This window comes from Lynx rufus, unplaced genomic scaffold (assembly GCF_022079265.1).
Source record: "Lynx rufus isolate CCGP_SWC_20201006 ecotype Redwood Valley unplaced genomic scaffold, mLynRuf1.p SCAF_8, whole genome shotgun sequence".
NCBI classification, from domain to species: Eukaryota; Metazoa; Chordata; class Mammalia; order Carnivora; family Felidae; genus Lynx; species Lynx rufus.
The window spans coordinates 91,750,512-91,767,454 of record NW_025814896.1 but is presented as its reverse complement, the minus strand read 5'-3'; positions in this window follow the sequence as shown (position 1 = coordinate 91,767,454).

Here is a 16,943-nt window from a genome sequence, read left to right as displayed (position 1 = left end):
AGAGGTTGAACACTGTGCTCAATCCTCTTAACATCATGTAGATTTAACACTCTGTGGGAACCCAGATGCCCCCTGCTGGGCTCCTGTGAGTGGACCCGGCTACCCCAGAGGCTGGCAGAGAGAAGACAGCAGCCAGCAGAGAAATCAGATGAAGCTGCGGGAAGCCTGGGAAAGGAAAAGCAAAGGAAGGGACTCCGAGGTGTTTACCCAGGAAGCAATTTCTTTTCTTATCTCCTCACACTTGTCATACTTTTTGACACATTTTTATTGACCTTGGACCACACAGAATACTAAACTTCCTGAATTTATTTTTGAATGGTTTCCTATCTGGAGATTCCTTATGTTACTACATTGGTATGTAATGTAGGATTTCCTCAATCCTTCTTTTCTCAGGGATGAATTTAAGAATAAATTAACACATACTAATTTCTGGCACTGACGGTGAGACAATAGTATTACTATTTCTTTATGATGCAATGAAGCATTGCACTAGGTTTTTAAAATAAGGATTCAGGGGAGAAAGGGGAGCGCTTGGGTGGTTCAGTTGGTTAAGCATCTGACTTCAGCCTTCAGCTCAGGTCATGATCTCACAGTTCAAGCCTCGCATCGGGCTCTGTGCTGACAGCTTGGAACCTGGAGCCTGCTTCGGATTGTGTCTCCCTTTCTCTCTGCCCCTTCCCCTCTGGCACTCTGTCTCTCTCTCTCTCAAAAATAAAACTAAACATTAAAAGTAATAATAAAATTAAAATAAAATAAAATAAAATAAGGAATCGCATGTAGTTCTCACAACAACCCACAAGGTAGATGTGAAAATCCCTACCTTGTGGCTTGGGCACCTGGCACCCAACAGGGTTATGTAACTTGCTCAAGGTCATACAGAGAAGTCAGGATTTGAACTCAGGTCTACATTACTCCAAAGGCGTTTAGGCCATAACCATACTCTCTCAAAACAACACACTGCTAGGAGTCCATGATTTTCTCCACAGCTTCCCTATCTTCTGGCTAAATTGGTCTCTCAGGCAGAATTACAGTCCTCAGTTATTTCCCTTAATGGCTTCCTTCTCTGAATCCCTTGGGTCAGTTTGCTGCACCTATTTGAGCCTGGAATCTGAGATTTACTTTCTCCTTGGCACACATTCTCTCTTTGGGGCTGGTAACAATTGGCTGGCAATTGTCAGCCAATTATTAGCTAATTACTGCCTAGCAATTCCCTAGACAGAGGGAGGAAGAACCTTAGGTAATATTAAGGAGAGAAAATTGGCCACTACTTTTCAGTCTGTCACAAAAGAAACTTAAAAAGAAAAAAAAGAAAGAAATCATCACCCAAACCAGTATTACTGACCTTGATAAGTCACCTCATTCACTAGCTGTGATTTCAAATGATTTTGAAAATCAAATCTACTTTCAAGGGGCAAAAATTTGACATAATTCAGATATTCAAAAGAACGAGATGTGGATTCTGAAGGCAATTCAAAGTTAGTCCAAAAATGAAGTCTGAGCAGTTATGGTATGGTTGGAATACATATGAAGTTTTTCGAAGTGAGTACTTTGAAGGTAAACATTCTTTTGCATACAGATTTTCTGTATGTTACTAAAACTTAGAGTCATTTTCTTATTCTTTCATTCCCTGAGAACTATCATTATCTCTCCAATAAATACTGTTTTATGCCTAAGTTGGACAGAGTTGGTTTGTGTTACTTACACTTAAAAATACTAATTAACACAAAATTTCAAACCTGAAGTGAGGTATTCAAATAACAGAACTTAAAATATGATCTTAAATATAAAATTTGGTTTTCTCATGGTATGGAAGGAAGCATGCTCTGTGGTTCACTCTATCCTGACTCAGATCCAGTTAATGCACTACAGAAAAAAAACGATAGTTAAAACTGTTAACTTTTTATTGGGATTGAGATCATACGCCTCACATGAAACTTCAGGGAGTTGGCAGAAAATGTCAGATTATTCAAGGATATCGGTTACTTCTTGTGGCTTTCAGCACGAATGATATTCAAAATATGGCTAACAACTGGTACAGCCCTGGGCCCTCCGACCAGAATGGATCCCAGGTGTGGAGCTGGGTCCTGAGGTGCTGCTGGGCCCCATGCTGACCCTTTAGTTGTTGGCTGTGGTGTCCTCTAGGATTTCCCAGGGAGGAACGAAGGCACCAGGGAAAGGAGAAGAGTAGTGAAGGGACTACAAAGAGGCTTAAGGCTATAGCTCTTTCAGTTTGGGTCCTACAGTGAATGATTAAATATCACTTTGGCTTTCAGGAAGATCCTGCAAGAAACAAACCCTTGTCCAAGTTGAACCATGAGATAGAAGCAGAAAGAGAGCCAAATACAGCTGACTTTTCTCCTGTCACCAGTACTCCAGGACCTCTGAAGGTGAGTTGAATTCTCAGAGTGAGTAAAAAAAGCAGAGTGATGATGGAAACAAGGTGAACATGAAGCAGAGCACAGGATCGTCCTCACAAATGGGGAGAATGTGCTCCCTGGCGCTTCTCTCACCACACAGGGCTCCTCTATACCTTTTCTTTCTCACACTTGATGTAAGACTGAAATCTGGCTGATCTACAGAAAAGAGAGAACTTAACCCCACTCTCCCAAACATGTCCTGCTGTGCGCTTATGCCCATCAGAAGCGATCATTTTCCCACTGTTAAACACTCCCCAGTGAGTTATACCCTGGGATAGGGAGGAGATGACTCTGCCTCCCTGCAGGCCTATTGCATTGGGCTGTGCCATGCCAGTGCAGGCTGAAGTGTGGCCCAGTGGGCAGAGCCCCCAGGCCTGTTGCAAAGAGATGGAAACGGTAAGGTAATGGGGTATGGCCCAGAGTTAAGAATCATGATTTTAAAATTTATTGCTTAAGTTACTAGTTATAAATTTCCCCAGGTATTGAACAGACTGGCAGCCTATTAGGATTTTAAGGAAGTTAAACTAACAAAGAAAATCCAGCTTATAAAAAAAAAAGCCTGTGATACTGAACTCCTAAAACAGTTCCCAGGCTTGCAAATCAATAGGAAGGGGACCACTGAAGCAGCTCCCTGAAGAGGAGTCATCCCTACATGCTGTTTAACCACAGTCCTGGAGGTCAAACAGATACAGGAAATCTCACCAGGAGGAGACGGAGGAAGCCACACTGGCCAACAAAACACAGAAACAGAGAACATGCTATGGGCCAGGATGGCAAGTCTCATGCATTTTCACCTTCCCCCTTTATAGATGGGCGCTCCTGTTGTGGTTTTCCTGCTTTTCCTCTATTACTGATTCTTCAGTATGTTGGGGATGCTTAAATTTATCAATTAGCCATAAATTGACAGACTAAAAGAAGCCACAACCAGACTATACCCATCACCCAGGGGTCCTGTCCTTGAAGCTAGAGTGGATAACTGGATATGATTTGTGGTGATCTTCCTTTCAGGAAGTGGTGGTGAATGCATATGTGACTTCACATGGGACAATTGTGTCACACTGGGAATTCTGGAATAGGAAGGATGGGAATAAAGGTTAGTGTAATCCTGGGGCAGCCATAAAGTAGAATGTAATAGACTGTGGTGGTTAGAATGTAAGAGATTATGGTACAAATTACAAGGGAAATAGACTTAGCCCAGTAAACTTTCCTTTCCCCTTTTTGTATTAAGAGCTTCTGCTCTGCTGGCTTAGATAGTGACCAGTGAGACCAGGCCCGGCCACTCATAAGCCTCCATTGCCCTGTGATGTGATTTGTTCTGGTGTGGTCACATGACCCAAGCAAACATGAGGAGAAATAAGCTTTCCCTGCTGATGGTGGTTTGCTGACCAAGGTCACTACCACTTGGAGAAGAGATAAGAACTGGACAGTGACAATACTAGTGGTGCTGACTACCCAATGTCAGATCCTTAGGCCCCAGTTCTTAGTTTTCATACCTTTTCCAAAGGTATTGTGAGCTCTTTCTTTATATATATGCTACCTCTTTCTTTATATATATTCTATGCATTTGGATATCCATAGTTATATATCTATTTAATATAATTCTCTATATAATATATAAAACATAGGAGTTTAGTTTTCTTCACTTGCAACCAAAAAAGTACCATATAATATCAACTTGAATTCTATAACTAACAACAGCATGATCAAAATGACCCCTGAAACACACAACATGTATTATTTAAATAAATCTGCCATTATGTTTAGAAAACTTACACACAGAATGCCGTGAAAGAATAAAAGCTGCTATAACACATGTGACATTTCTGTACGTAAAAAGTAGGACAATATTTTAGAATTTATTTAGCCATTTATTCAAAGCACTTTCACACCTCAATTAATCCTCACCAAGAAACAAACATAAGTCAGCTAGTGATGATAATAGCAATTATTTATTAAGTACCTACTAAGTGCCAGGTGTTTATGTAGACACTTTGCATGCATTATCTCTAATACAGTGGCTCTGCATTGTAAGGATTTGTGACCCAGTTCACAACAGGGAACTGAGGTGCAGAGAGGTTCAGTAATTTGACCAAGTTCAGTCAGCAGGCAGCATGGCAAGGTCTGAAGTCCAAATCTGATGCTTCCAAAATTTGCATACTTTACCCCATACTGCATGGCATTCCCTGTCTACATACTGGGACCTCATACGAGGAGTAACTACTTGACCTGTTGAACCCGACATCTTAGAAACAGAGAGATCTGGGGCGCTTGGGTGGCTCAGTCGGTAAGCCTCTGACTTCAGCTCAGGCCATGATCTCACGGTCCATGAGTTCGAGCCCCGCGTCGGGCTCTGGGCTGATGGCTCAGAGCCTGGAGCCTGCTTCAGATTCTGTGTCTCCCTCTCTCTCTGCTCCTCCCCCACTCACACTCTGTCTCTCTCTCAAAAATAAATAAACATTAAAAAATTAAAAAAAAAAGAAACAGATCTGGAAAAAGAAGGCAGCTGAGACGGAACACAGGACAGTAGAAAGATTGCACATTGTCGTCAGGTAATGTTCATGGATCCCTGCAATGGTATGGCTGTTCCGTCTGCGTGGCTTTTCTGTGCTGCCTCAGTACAAAAGCATCTGACAACAGAATGTGAACAGCAAAGAGTTTTCTCTAGAAATCAAGAGAAATAAAAACTAAAGAGTGGTGAGGGCCAGGGAGAAGGCAGTGCATGAACACAAGCATGTGCTGTCTGTGAGCAGCAGCTTCCCAGGGCAGGAGTGGCAGGACAGGACAGCACAGCCACGCTGGACTGGGGCTGTCCAGGACAGATGCCTCCCATTGTTAGCGGGAGCGCTGCATTGATCAGTGCTGCCAAATGCTCACAGGGCCTGGAGGACCCCCGTGAGGACTGCCAGCTGCTATTGATTATCTGCTGAGTGGTCTTCCCAGTTGCAGAGCAAAAAAGAAGGTTGCCAGGAGGCTGAGGAAGGTGGCTTTCCTCTTCCATCCGTAGTGGGCACAGCAGGCCTTTAACCAGAAATGCAAATGCCTTAGGCTTAGGGGAGATGCAAATTCTTTGCTGGTTTCCTTACTTGCACTGCTCTGTGATCTGTTCCTGCTCAAAACTAATCTGGGAACTAATATTCACTTTTATTTGTATATTTGCCAGCCTGATCACACCCCAAAGGCTGGGGAAATCAGGACCCCCAAGATAAGAGTCCTTCTCCTTTCTTCTGGATTATATCCAGAGTGTTATTAAGGCCCTTGGCATCTTTTCCAAATCTTGCTTTTAGAAACAAGATGCACTTCAGCTAATTATTTTTACCTAATGAAAAATGTCTGCTTGAACTGGACTCATTTCCCCCAGGGGTTCTGGTCTCTCTAGGAAATAACGGAAAACTTTGACATGTTTTTCCTTTCACACGCTGGAAACATATTTATTTTGCAGTTGATACAAAAGGATCCTTTGTGACATTCTTGCTTGAGGACACATTTCCAGCTCTGTGTTATTAGCCATACCCTTTGGAGAATTAGTAATACACAGCTAGGAAGGGAATGAAAATACTGATTCAATAAGCTGAGCTCAGGAAACATGACCGAGTCAGAAATAAGAAGGAATGTGCAATGTCAGGTTCCAGACAAGATTAGAGAGAAAGACTGGTAAACTAGAGGGAAATCACACTTTGTCAGAACCAACCAAGTCTCTCATGTCCCCTTTGTATCCTCTGATGTCAGCACTGAGTCCCAAGAAATGAGGGACTCTGATGAGTATTGGTGAATCAGTTCAGTTAAAGAATCCAGTGGCCTCGACTTCCAGTTCAAAGTGGCAATGAACAGCAGTTTCTCTATGGTTCTTTCAAACTTTGCATTATAAGACCCAAGAAAGAAATTTAGAGAAATACACAACACCAGAAAATTCAAATTTTGAATTTTGACAAACTATGAGGCATATTACACTAGTTAGTTTTTTTTAATGTTTATTTTTTATTTTGAGAGAGAGACAGAGTGAGCAGGGAAGGGCAGAGAGAAAGAAGGAGAGAGAGAATCCCAAGCAGGCTCCATGCTGTCAGGACAGAGCCCAATGTGGGGCTCAATCTCATGAACCGTGAGATCATGATCTAAGCTGAAATCAAGAGTTGGACACTTAAGTGAGTCACCCAAGTGCCCCCTAAATTAGTTTTGAAAACAAAGCAAAAACAAGGACTTTGTTTCATTATACAGATATATCCTGAAGATAGGTAAGCAGACTCTCTGTACCACCCCCACTGTCTGTCTCTGGTCTTAGAATCAGAGTTTGTAACACATGGATATGGATTTTGAGGGAGCTTGAACACTCTTGTCCTTTCCACCCTTTTCCACCCTTTATGCGCCACCACCCCTCCCCCCCCGCACACCATGGTACTCAACTCTCCATAGTTAGCAGCTAATAGAAAATGACTCAGCACAAATGGGGGTGGTATTGGTTGGCCCAAAGACTTCTGGGAGGCACAGCCCCATTTGTATAGAAGCTTGTAACAAATGGGCTCACCCATGGTAGCCCGTGGGTCTAGGGTGCCAGGGACCAAGGTGGTAACTGAAGACTTTGGTCCAGTATCACTAAAGTAGTGATACCAGGTCACTCTTTTATTGAGATTTAAAAATGTATCAACATGGGGGATGTAGTTTATGTATTTTCTTTTGTGTGTGGTGTGTGTGTTTTATATTTCTCAAGTTTTACCAGCAGAAGTTATCCTATCTTAATATAATGAATTAAGTAGCTTTCATCTTAGTATATGTTCCAGGATATTTTATATATAGCATGGGAATTGCCTGTTCCTTGAAAAGGTTGAAAGGATAAAAGAATACAATTATCTGGGCTCAGTACTTTTGGGATATGGTTCTCAAACTTTAAACATTTGTTCTATAATTATTACTCATGTAATTCAAGTTTCTACTACTTCTTAGGTAATTATTATAATTTATACTTAAATATTACGATTCATCAGGATTTAAAATTTTATTGATGTAGACTTGATACACAACATGCCTTGCCTTGCTGAATTGTTTGGGAATAGTCCCTTGATTAATAGGCCCATCAGTACTGACACTCATCTCCGATAAATATCCATTTGGTCCAAGTTAACATGTGGAAGGATCAGGATCTGGATCCAGATCTTACCTTCAAAGATACCTGCTGTCTTGAAATCCACTTGGTATAAATCTAGAGTCAGGTGACTGTTACTTTCAGTTCAAAAGGCAGCCAGAAAACTCCTTGCTTTTTATTGAAAGTTAATTCTTTATGGTTTCCTAGTTCCTTGTCACTTCCAGGTGTTGGTTTTCCTGACATTACTTAGCCTGGGCATTCATGTATGAAGTAGCCCCACTAGACAGAAGGTAAGCTCTGAGACAACCAGTGGGGAGGTGGTAGAAGTGCCCCTGTCATCTCCCCAATCTCTGAATATCCAAGTGTCCCAGGCTTTAGCTCTCTCTTGCTCTCTCTCGCTCTCTCTCTGTTTCCTACTTATCCTCACTCCCAAGGTGATCTCGTTCAGACCCATGGCTTAAATGCCATTTGTATATCAGTGATTCTCAAATTTTTACCTCTCTCCCTTATACTCATACCTCTTATGCCCAATTACGTTCTTGACCTCTTCACTTTGATATCTAATAGAGAACAACTCAAAATATGTTCAAAACTGAACATTTTTTACCAGTTTTATTAAGGGTGCTGGCCTCTTGTGCAGTTGAAAATACTTCTATGACTTTTGACTCCCCCAAAACTTGACTACTAATAGCCTACTGTTGACTGACAGCCTCACCGTTAACATAAACAACACATATTTTGTATATTATATGTGTTATATATGATATACTTACAATAAAGTAAGCAAGAGAGAAGAAAGTGTTGTTGAGAAAATCACAAGGAAAACATGCTTATAATACTGTACTGTATTTATCAAAAAAAATCTACTTGTAAGTGGACTCATGCTGGTCAAACCCATGTTGTTCAAGAGACAACTGTAGATATAAAAAGAAAGGGAGAGAGAGAAGAAAAAAAAAATGTGACTTTTTTTCCTTGTGATGGCAACTCTTAGGATTTACTCTCTCTTAACTTTTATATGCACATTCAGCAGTGTTGACTAAAGTCACCATGTTGTATATTACAACCCTAGTAACTTATTCATCTTGTATGCTTGTACTTTTGACCATCTTTCTCCAACTGAACTCTTGATTTCCTTTCCCCAAGTTTCCCCCTCCTCAAGTTTTCCCTACCTCGGTAAATGGCAATTCCATTTTAAGAATTGCTTAGAATAAAAATCTTGGAGTGGTACTTAACTCTGCTCTGTCTCTCCTACATATATCCAGTCCATTGGTAAATCAAGTTGGTTCTTCCTTCATGACATACCCAGAATGAGACACACTTCTCACTACCTCTATGTGGCAGCTCAAGCCACCATTATCTTTTAGATTATTGCAGTAATCTCCTGATAGTTCTCCTGGCTTCTACCCCTTCTTCTCAATCAATTTTCCACATAACAGCTGGAGGGATTAATTTTAAAACAAAGTCTGACAAAATCATTCCTCTGCCCCAAACCCACTAGTGGCTTCTCATCTCACTGAGAGTAAAGTCCAAAGTCTTCGCCCAGGTCCCCCCCCTCCCCCCAGCCTCTGGCCACATCTATGAATTCCTTTCCTCCCTCTGCTGCAGCCTCCCTGGTTTCCTTCCCCTTCGTCAGACAGCCAACCAGATTCCTATCTTGGGTATTTGCACTTGTTCTACCTATTTGGGAAGTTTTCCCACCATAACCCCAGGGGTGACTTTTTTCATTCCTTTAGATAGCTCCACGTTTTTCACCTTCTCTGGAATGACTTTCCTAATCCCTCTGTGTGAAGTAGCACCCTCTCCCTGTCCTCTTGTGCTCCCTCCACTCTCTGCCTTATTTTTCTGCATACCACCTAATACATGAGGCTTTAATTTACTTGGGTATTGTTTCTCTCTGAGGGACTTCACAAGAGCAGGGGCTTTGTTATGTCACTGCTATATTTTCAGCACTACACTCAGTAGGAAGCTTCCAGTAAATATTTGTTGAATGAATGAATGAATGAATGGGGAATCTACAACTAGTTCTGTACTCTGGCCCTCATCCTGCAATAAGGAGGGCAGGCTCCTGGGCCAATTTGGGGTATCTGGCCCAATACCTGGCTGTCTCCAACTCCCTTCCTTTATTCAAATCATGCCAACCCACCAGTTCTCAGTGTATCTCACTAAAGAGAGCCCTACTGTGCAGTGTTTACCCCTGCAGCTTGTCTTGGTGCTTGTGGAAAGAAGCCAAAATATTCATGGAGCTGGATGAGTTTTTCAAGTCACTGATTCCAGAATTCAAATACATACTTTTTATTGTTTTCCTGTAACTGAACTTAAGTTAGCTGTCAAGACTGTATTTCCACTAATGGTTGAGAACTTAATCTTGCCAATTCAAGGTAGCTCAGATACTTCTAGTTTTAAGGCAATTTGAGATTTTTATTCCCCCTTTTATTTTTGTTCTCCTCTTTGGGACAAGGTTGGGGGTAGGGAGGCTGAGCTACCTGCAGTCACTGTGGGGAGAGAAACTCTGCTTTGAAAGTATCTTCTCCCTTTGCTGGTCCATGCTCATTTCTACACATGTTCCTACCTTGCCCTCAGGCCATAGGTACCATGCATGTTGCATCTTCCTCAGTCTGAGCACAGACCCCTTTGGAACATAGCTGTCTCAGAATTTCTGCGGACCCTTGGGGACTCAGGAACGCTAGGCTGGAAATTAAAGATGTATCCTGGTTTTGTGGAGCCTGCACTTTGTGTAATTTGCGGGGCCTCTTTTAAGAAAAAAAAAACATACAAAATTAGAAACAAAAGTGACCTTTTCCATAGAATGGGAGACCACAAGTTACACATTTAAAAAGCCAGCATATCATAGCCATCACAAAATCTAGAAAAATACTTTTAATTATTACTGTCAGCTCAGTAATACTTTTGTCTTATTTTTTGGCATATTTCTCAATTGTCTCTTTTATGACCATAATTTAGAATATTGTTTCTTTGAATAGAATAATAGGATAATTCAGTCTTTCCTCTTGTATGCTTGGTAAAACATGTGGCTTCACACATAGACACACTCTCTGTTGGTAGCTTTATTATAAGTTTGTGCCTTACCAACAAATATATTCTGATAAATTATATTTTGTATGATTCTCATTTAGAAACAAACAAACAAGTTGAGTTTGTTCCCAATAGGAGGGACCTTCCTTTTTGATGAGATGGTAAGGAGAACTAAATCCTCACTTTACATTTTTACACAACTATTGTTTGGAAGAATTTCCTACAGATTAATTTCTGGTCCCATACATTTAAGATGTGTTTTCTTCTCCACTACCTGCATGTTTCCAGTAGTTCTGGGCACCAGAGGGCATATTCGTATTACACATTTTCTTAGGCACTGCATCTCCCTATCATGGTGCCAGATGAGATGGTACAGTTTAAGGTAATAGGAGTATTCTTGGAAACTATTGCTGCACCAGAATGGCTGTACAAGGAAGTGCCTACTAGCCATATAAGTATATCCAGACATAAGTATCTGCAATGTACTCTCAACACAGCTTTCTTTTTACAGATCCCAGTCTATGGCCATCCCCTCTAAGGGAATTATGATGGAGGGGCAGGTGGAGAAGAGAGACAGTGGTCTTAACTGATTGCAGTTAAGATATCTTACTTGCGAACACATTGTTGAACATGTCCAAGGATTTGTGAATGGGAGGTCCCTGAACCTAAGCTTCCTTTCCTTCATGGTAAATCCCCTTTTCTGGGAAGTGCTGATTGTGTGAGCTGTCCAAGACACATCTACCCCAACCCCTCCATGGGACACCGTTTAGGAGCAATTTTCCATTTAGGAGCAATATGGGGTGAGGCTTGCATCTCCTGGGCTATCCCCTGACAAGTGAATCCCAAGGACACATGCTCTGCTGTCATAGTAGTCCTCAATATACAGAGGACCCATCACATGTGCAGATTCCCATCACATGTGCAGTACCTGAAACTTGACACAAGGGCCTGAGTCCATTCTTAGTGACCCTGAGAGCAACCAGGTTCTCATGAAATCCCCTCTAGCTTTCCCTTGCTGTTGACTGATGGAACTCTCACCTCACCTGGAAAAGAAAATTTTTATTACATCAAAACATCAAAAATTGTATTACAGAGTTTTTTTTCAAACTCTATATTTTATGGTATATACTCTTTACCTTTGGTTCTCTAGGCATGTTTTCTTTTGAGCCATTTTTTTTAAGAATTCAAAATAAATACTCTTTCTCTCTCATGTACCCAGTTCTTCTAAATCAATAGTGCATTGACTTTTAAGACTATGTTCTTGGGCGCCTGGATGGCTTAGTGGGTTAAGTGTCCAACTCTTGATTTTGGCTCAGGTCATGATCTTATGGTTCATGAGTTCGAGCCTCACAGCAGGCTCTATGCTGACAGTGCTGAGTCTGCTTGGGATTTTCTCCCTCTCTCTCTGCTCCTCCTCTACTCACACTCTCTGTCTCTCTCTCTCTAAATAAATAAACTTAAATTTTTTTTTAAAAAAAAGACTATGCTCGTAATCAAATATTTGCAAGTCTGTTTAAGAATCCAAAAGTCAAGGGGCATCTGGGTGTCTCAGTCCGTTAAGCGTCCAACTCTTAATTTTGGCTCAGATCAAGATCTCACACTCTGACAACACAGAGTCTGCTTGGGATTCTCTCTCTCCCTCTCTCTCTCTCTTTCCCACCCCAACTCATACTCTTTCCCTCTCTCTCAAAATAAATAAATAAACATTAAAAAAAAGGAATCCAAAAGTCAAGAAAATGACTCTACATTGTATATATGTTTGCTTCCTCTGAATGTTGTTTGAGAAAAAGGCTAAAGCCTAAAGCAAAGATGGTGGAGTATGGAACAGGGAAAAGCAACCTATTAATATCTCAACATATATTTCTGTTCTAGGAAGTATTGGTTTGGGCTTCCAGGTACCAGAAAGATTAGCCAAAATAATTAGTCAAATGAAAGGGCTGTGATCTCAGTAAGGGTCTCATTGCACATAAATAGAAAAGAATTTAATAGAGGAAATTAGTTGCTTCCAAGTTTTTGGAAGGGTTAGAAAATCAGGTTCTAGGCTAGGTCTCTAGGAATGACTTTTAGAACAAAACTGACTGAAAGAACTGCTATCCGTGCTATGATTTGAAAGTTGGTGGATCAGGAAGCCACTGTACCCCATGCTGGCCCCAGGATCATATAGCATTCTGGTTCTAACTGGGGATCAAAAAGCTGCCACCAGCTATATATGCCAATTACAGCCACATCAGCAGTATGAATGCTCATGTGCCACCACCTTCCTCCCTGAAGAACTCAGTTCTAAATTCAGGTCTCAAATGAATGCATCTGACCGTCCTAGTTCAGGGAAGTGTGGGACACAGTTTTTAGCTTCTCAGCTTCTGTGGCAGAGGAAGGCACACCAGGAGGAGGTTGGAAGAGATGTTAGTGCCCTGATCTGCTATCCATCTGTTACAGCTGTGTACCATAACCCACCTCTGGGAACCTAAGACCAACTTCTCAGGACTAGCAGCTCCTCAGGACAAGTTCCCAAGACCAGTTTTCAGACCAGCTCCTGTTCCATCAAGGTGCTAGGCCACACATAAAAGGAACATCCCCCACAACGTAGTGTCTGTGAATTTGCATCCAAGATACCTGACTTAGCCACTCAACCTAGCAGCTTCTGCCACCCACATCTTTGCCTCATCTCTTCTGATTGGCATATAATCCATTTCATTTTTGCCCTTATCCCAGGTAAGCGTATATCTTCTTTTGCCTGATGGAATTCTACAGATGGCTTACACAGCCCTAAGACTGTCCATCCCCATGAGATGCCCTTGAATACGGGCATCTTCTTCCACTTTCATCCAATTTGTCTTAGTTTCTGGGGTGTGACTTGTTTACAGCCAAATCTTGATACTGAAAATGATCTAGTTTTACTTTTTCAACAACAAGCTTGGGGAAAAAAATCTCATTTTTTTGTACAACTTTATGCTATGTACAATGCTTTCCTAGAAGGGTCCTAACATCAATGATTGAAAAATTTGATTTCTTGAAGACACAACAAGAAAGATTCAGTCCTATTGTGGTTTGCACTGTGAGAATCTTACTTTTCTCAATAAATATGCATCTTGGCTATAAAATATTATGTTGGATCATGACCCCATTAATTTCTGTAAATGAAATTTCAATTCAGTTTATTATATGATACTAAATGATGTCAGACCAACATTAAATAAGCCTGTGGAAACAATCATCCTTCAATCATGGAGAAATTGAAAGCCACATTATATTCATGACTGAGCATAAATAACATGTTTAGACTTAATTGTTTAGGAAAAATAGATGCATAAATTAGCTCTTCCCTAATTTTAGTTTCATTTATCATGCCATTTTAATACCTCTTAATTTACTCATTCACAGAGTCAGTACAGAAAGGTATGAAAAACATTAATCTTCATCTCATAATAATTTTAGTAAAGGTCTCTTTACATTTACATGTCTAGGAAGGATTTTCCTTCCACTATGACAATAAATTCAGCTCAGTATGTTGGTTGGACATGTGGTGGGAGAAATAGACAAAAGTTATTCCAATGCACATGGCTACCTGGGATCCTCCAACAGTGCCATCAGGTGTCCTTTCTGGGACATGATCTTATTTCTGTCACCCTGGCCCCAGTACCCTGGGAGAGGCCGCACTCATATGAACACATTTCACATCCGCCTTCTGACTTCCACATTGACCACACAGGAAACCCTCATGGCTGTGCCTATGTATTGCACACTGATGCCTTCTGCACTCCTGCTATTGCTGAGATCGATCTGCCACTCTGCCTCTAGACCTCTTACCCTTGAGAGTGTCCTTAGGCAGGGTGTACCCTAGACTGTAGCAGTGCCCCTCAGAATGAGGGCAGTCTTACTTAATATGGATCTGTACTCTTGCCCACTTCTTCCCTTTTTGGCAGAGTGCCAAATCTTCACTGTATTTTTCTCCTTTTTCTGTCCATGTCCACATGTCCCTTGCATGTTCACAAGGACATGGAGCCAAGGTATTATAGGCAAGAAAATGCTAAAATGATCTGTCTCCCAGACCAGGAATGAAGAATAGCAATCAAACATTCATCCACTTATATACTTGGGAGCCTCTGTGCTCCTCTGAACCCATTCCTGCCTTCCAATACACACACACACACACACACACACACACACACACACAGCCTGTGTAATGGCTGGTAAGTCGAAGAAGGACACACATAAGCTATGGGAGGAAAAAAATTTTGAGATCTTGTATACCACCGACCCCAGAGCAGAGCTGTTGGGTGATAATGAGAGATGCTGCCTCTGAAGCTAGGGCAGAGATAACTTCAAATCTGCCATTTAAAATCAGTCTATTCCAATGCCGATGTTTACAGATGGCCCCACCATTACTTTCTTGCTACATTACTTTTTTTTGGTTTTGTTTTAAAGCTTTGTTTTTTGTTTTGTATGAAAGATAAATTTAAAAAACATAAAGAAATCTCTCCACATTTCTTATATCTATCTCTTGAACCCAAGATGTCACAGTCCTTACACAGTTTATCTCTTCAGTCCAGCAGAGTAACAGATACCTTTTAAAAACATATATTATGGAATATTCCAGACACATAGAGAAATATAAAGAATGATATAGCAAACAGATAAGTACCTACCATCTATTTGACTTCAGATATAAAATATTATCAACACATTTGGAGGAGGAGCCAAGATGGTGGAACAGCATGGAAGTTTTTTTGCATCTCGCATCCATGAAATACAGCCAGATAAACACTAAATTATCCTGCACACCTAGAAAACTGATTTGAGGATTCACACAACAATCTGCACAACCTGAACCACAGAACTCAGCAGGTACGTGGCACAGAGAGGTGAACTGGGGGAGACAGAAGTCGCGAAGGGCAGAGAGCTGTTTTTGCTTGTGGAGAGAGGATGGAGATGGGGGGAGAGTACGGGAAAAGCACCCTCCCAAAAGCAGCTGGAGAGAAAGTCCAAAACTGGAAACAACTGCTGGGACTGAAAAAAAAAGGGGAGAAAGGAGAAAAGAAATGGTTTAATTCCATTAAGACTCTATAAACAGAGCGAGAGCAGAGTCTGAAATCCCACAGCTCCATACCTGGTGGTGCTCTCGTGGGAAAGGCAAATCCCCAGGAGCAGGGTGAGGTCTAGGGGGTCTTCGGCCACATGGGAAGAAGCGGTTCCCCTGCTGGGAAGACATTTGGTAGAGTCCATGTGGCCATGCCAGCAGACCCCAGAGGTCCCAGAAGACCCCAGAGAACAACCACATTCATTGGTGCTGGAACAAGGTTGTTAAGGGTGAAGCCTGGTGGCAGTTGTGTGTTGTGATTTTCCATAATTCCTGAAACGCTTCTGCTACATGATTGCGTGAACTTTTTCTGGGGCAGGTTGGCACCCAGCCACTGTCTCTGGGCATCGGCAGCAGCATGGTCCTGCAAACGTTCCTGGATGTGGCTGGCACCCAGTCATTGCTTGGTGAGACCCTTCTGCAGAGAGTCAGAACGGGTCAAAACTGCAGTCTCTCAGAAGTGAGGGGTTGGGAAACACAGCCTCATCTGAGATAAAATTCAGGAGGGAGGTGCTGCCTGGCAACCTGAGAGCCTGGTCACAGACAGTGTAAAAGTGGGGAGTGGACAGAAGCTGGAGACAAAGGACGGATGTGTGATTGCTGATTAGGGAGAACAGAGTTCCTATTACTAGACACTGGGTGGCTGGTTGACACCATTTTCACCCCTCCTACGCGTACCCATACACACATACAAGGCGCCACAACAATCCGCCCCAGTAAGCTAAGCAGCGCCATCTAGTGGAGAATGGAGCTGTTACACTAAGCCCCACCCAACTGGGCCAACCTTGCTCTTCAGGAACACCTCACTGCTTAGCTTCCGGACTATAAAGTTCTTCACAGTTTGACTTCTAGGGGAAAACGATGTGATTTCAATTGTATTTCAGTCTGTTCACTGGTCCATCTATTCAATTTTCTTTTCTTTTTCATTTATTTTTCTTGAATACAGAAAAAGAAAATTTTATTTTTATTTTCAATTTTTATTAAAAATATTTTTCTTTATTTTTTTCTACTATAGGTTTTACTTTTTTGTAAAATTTTCAAATTCTATTTTACTTTAATCATTTCACTTTATTCTATATCATTGTATTCATTTTTTCAAATTTTCAAAAGTTTTCCTTTTTTTTTCTTCTTTTTTCCCCCCCTTTTTTCTCTAACCTATCAAGGTCCTTTCAACAACCAGATGAAAACACACCTAGGATCTATCATCATTTATTTGATTTTATTTTGTGTTGTTCTTAATTTTTTAAGTTTAATTTTTTTTAGCTTATTAATTCCTTTTCTTCCTTCAAAATGATGAAATGATGGAATTCACCCCAAAAGAAAGAGCAGGAAGAAATGACAG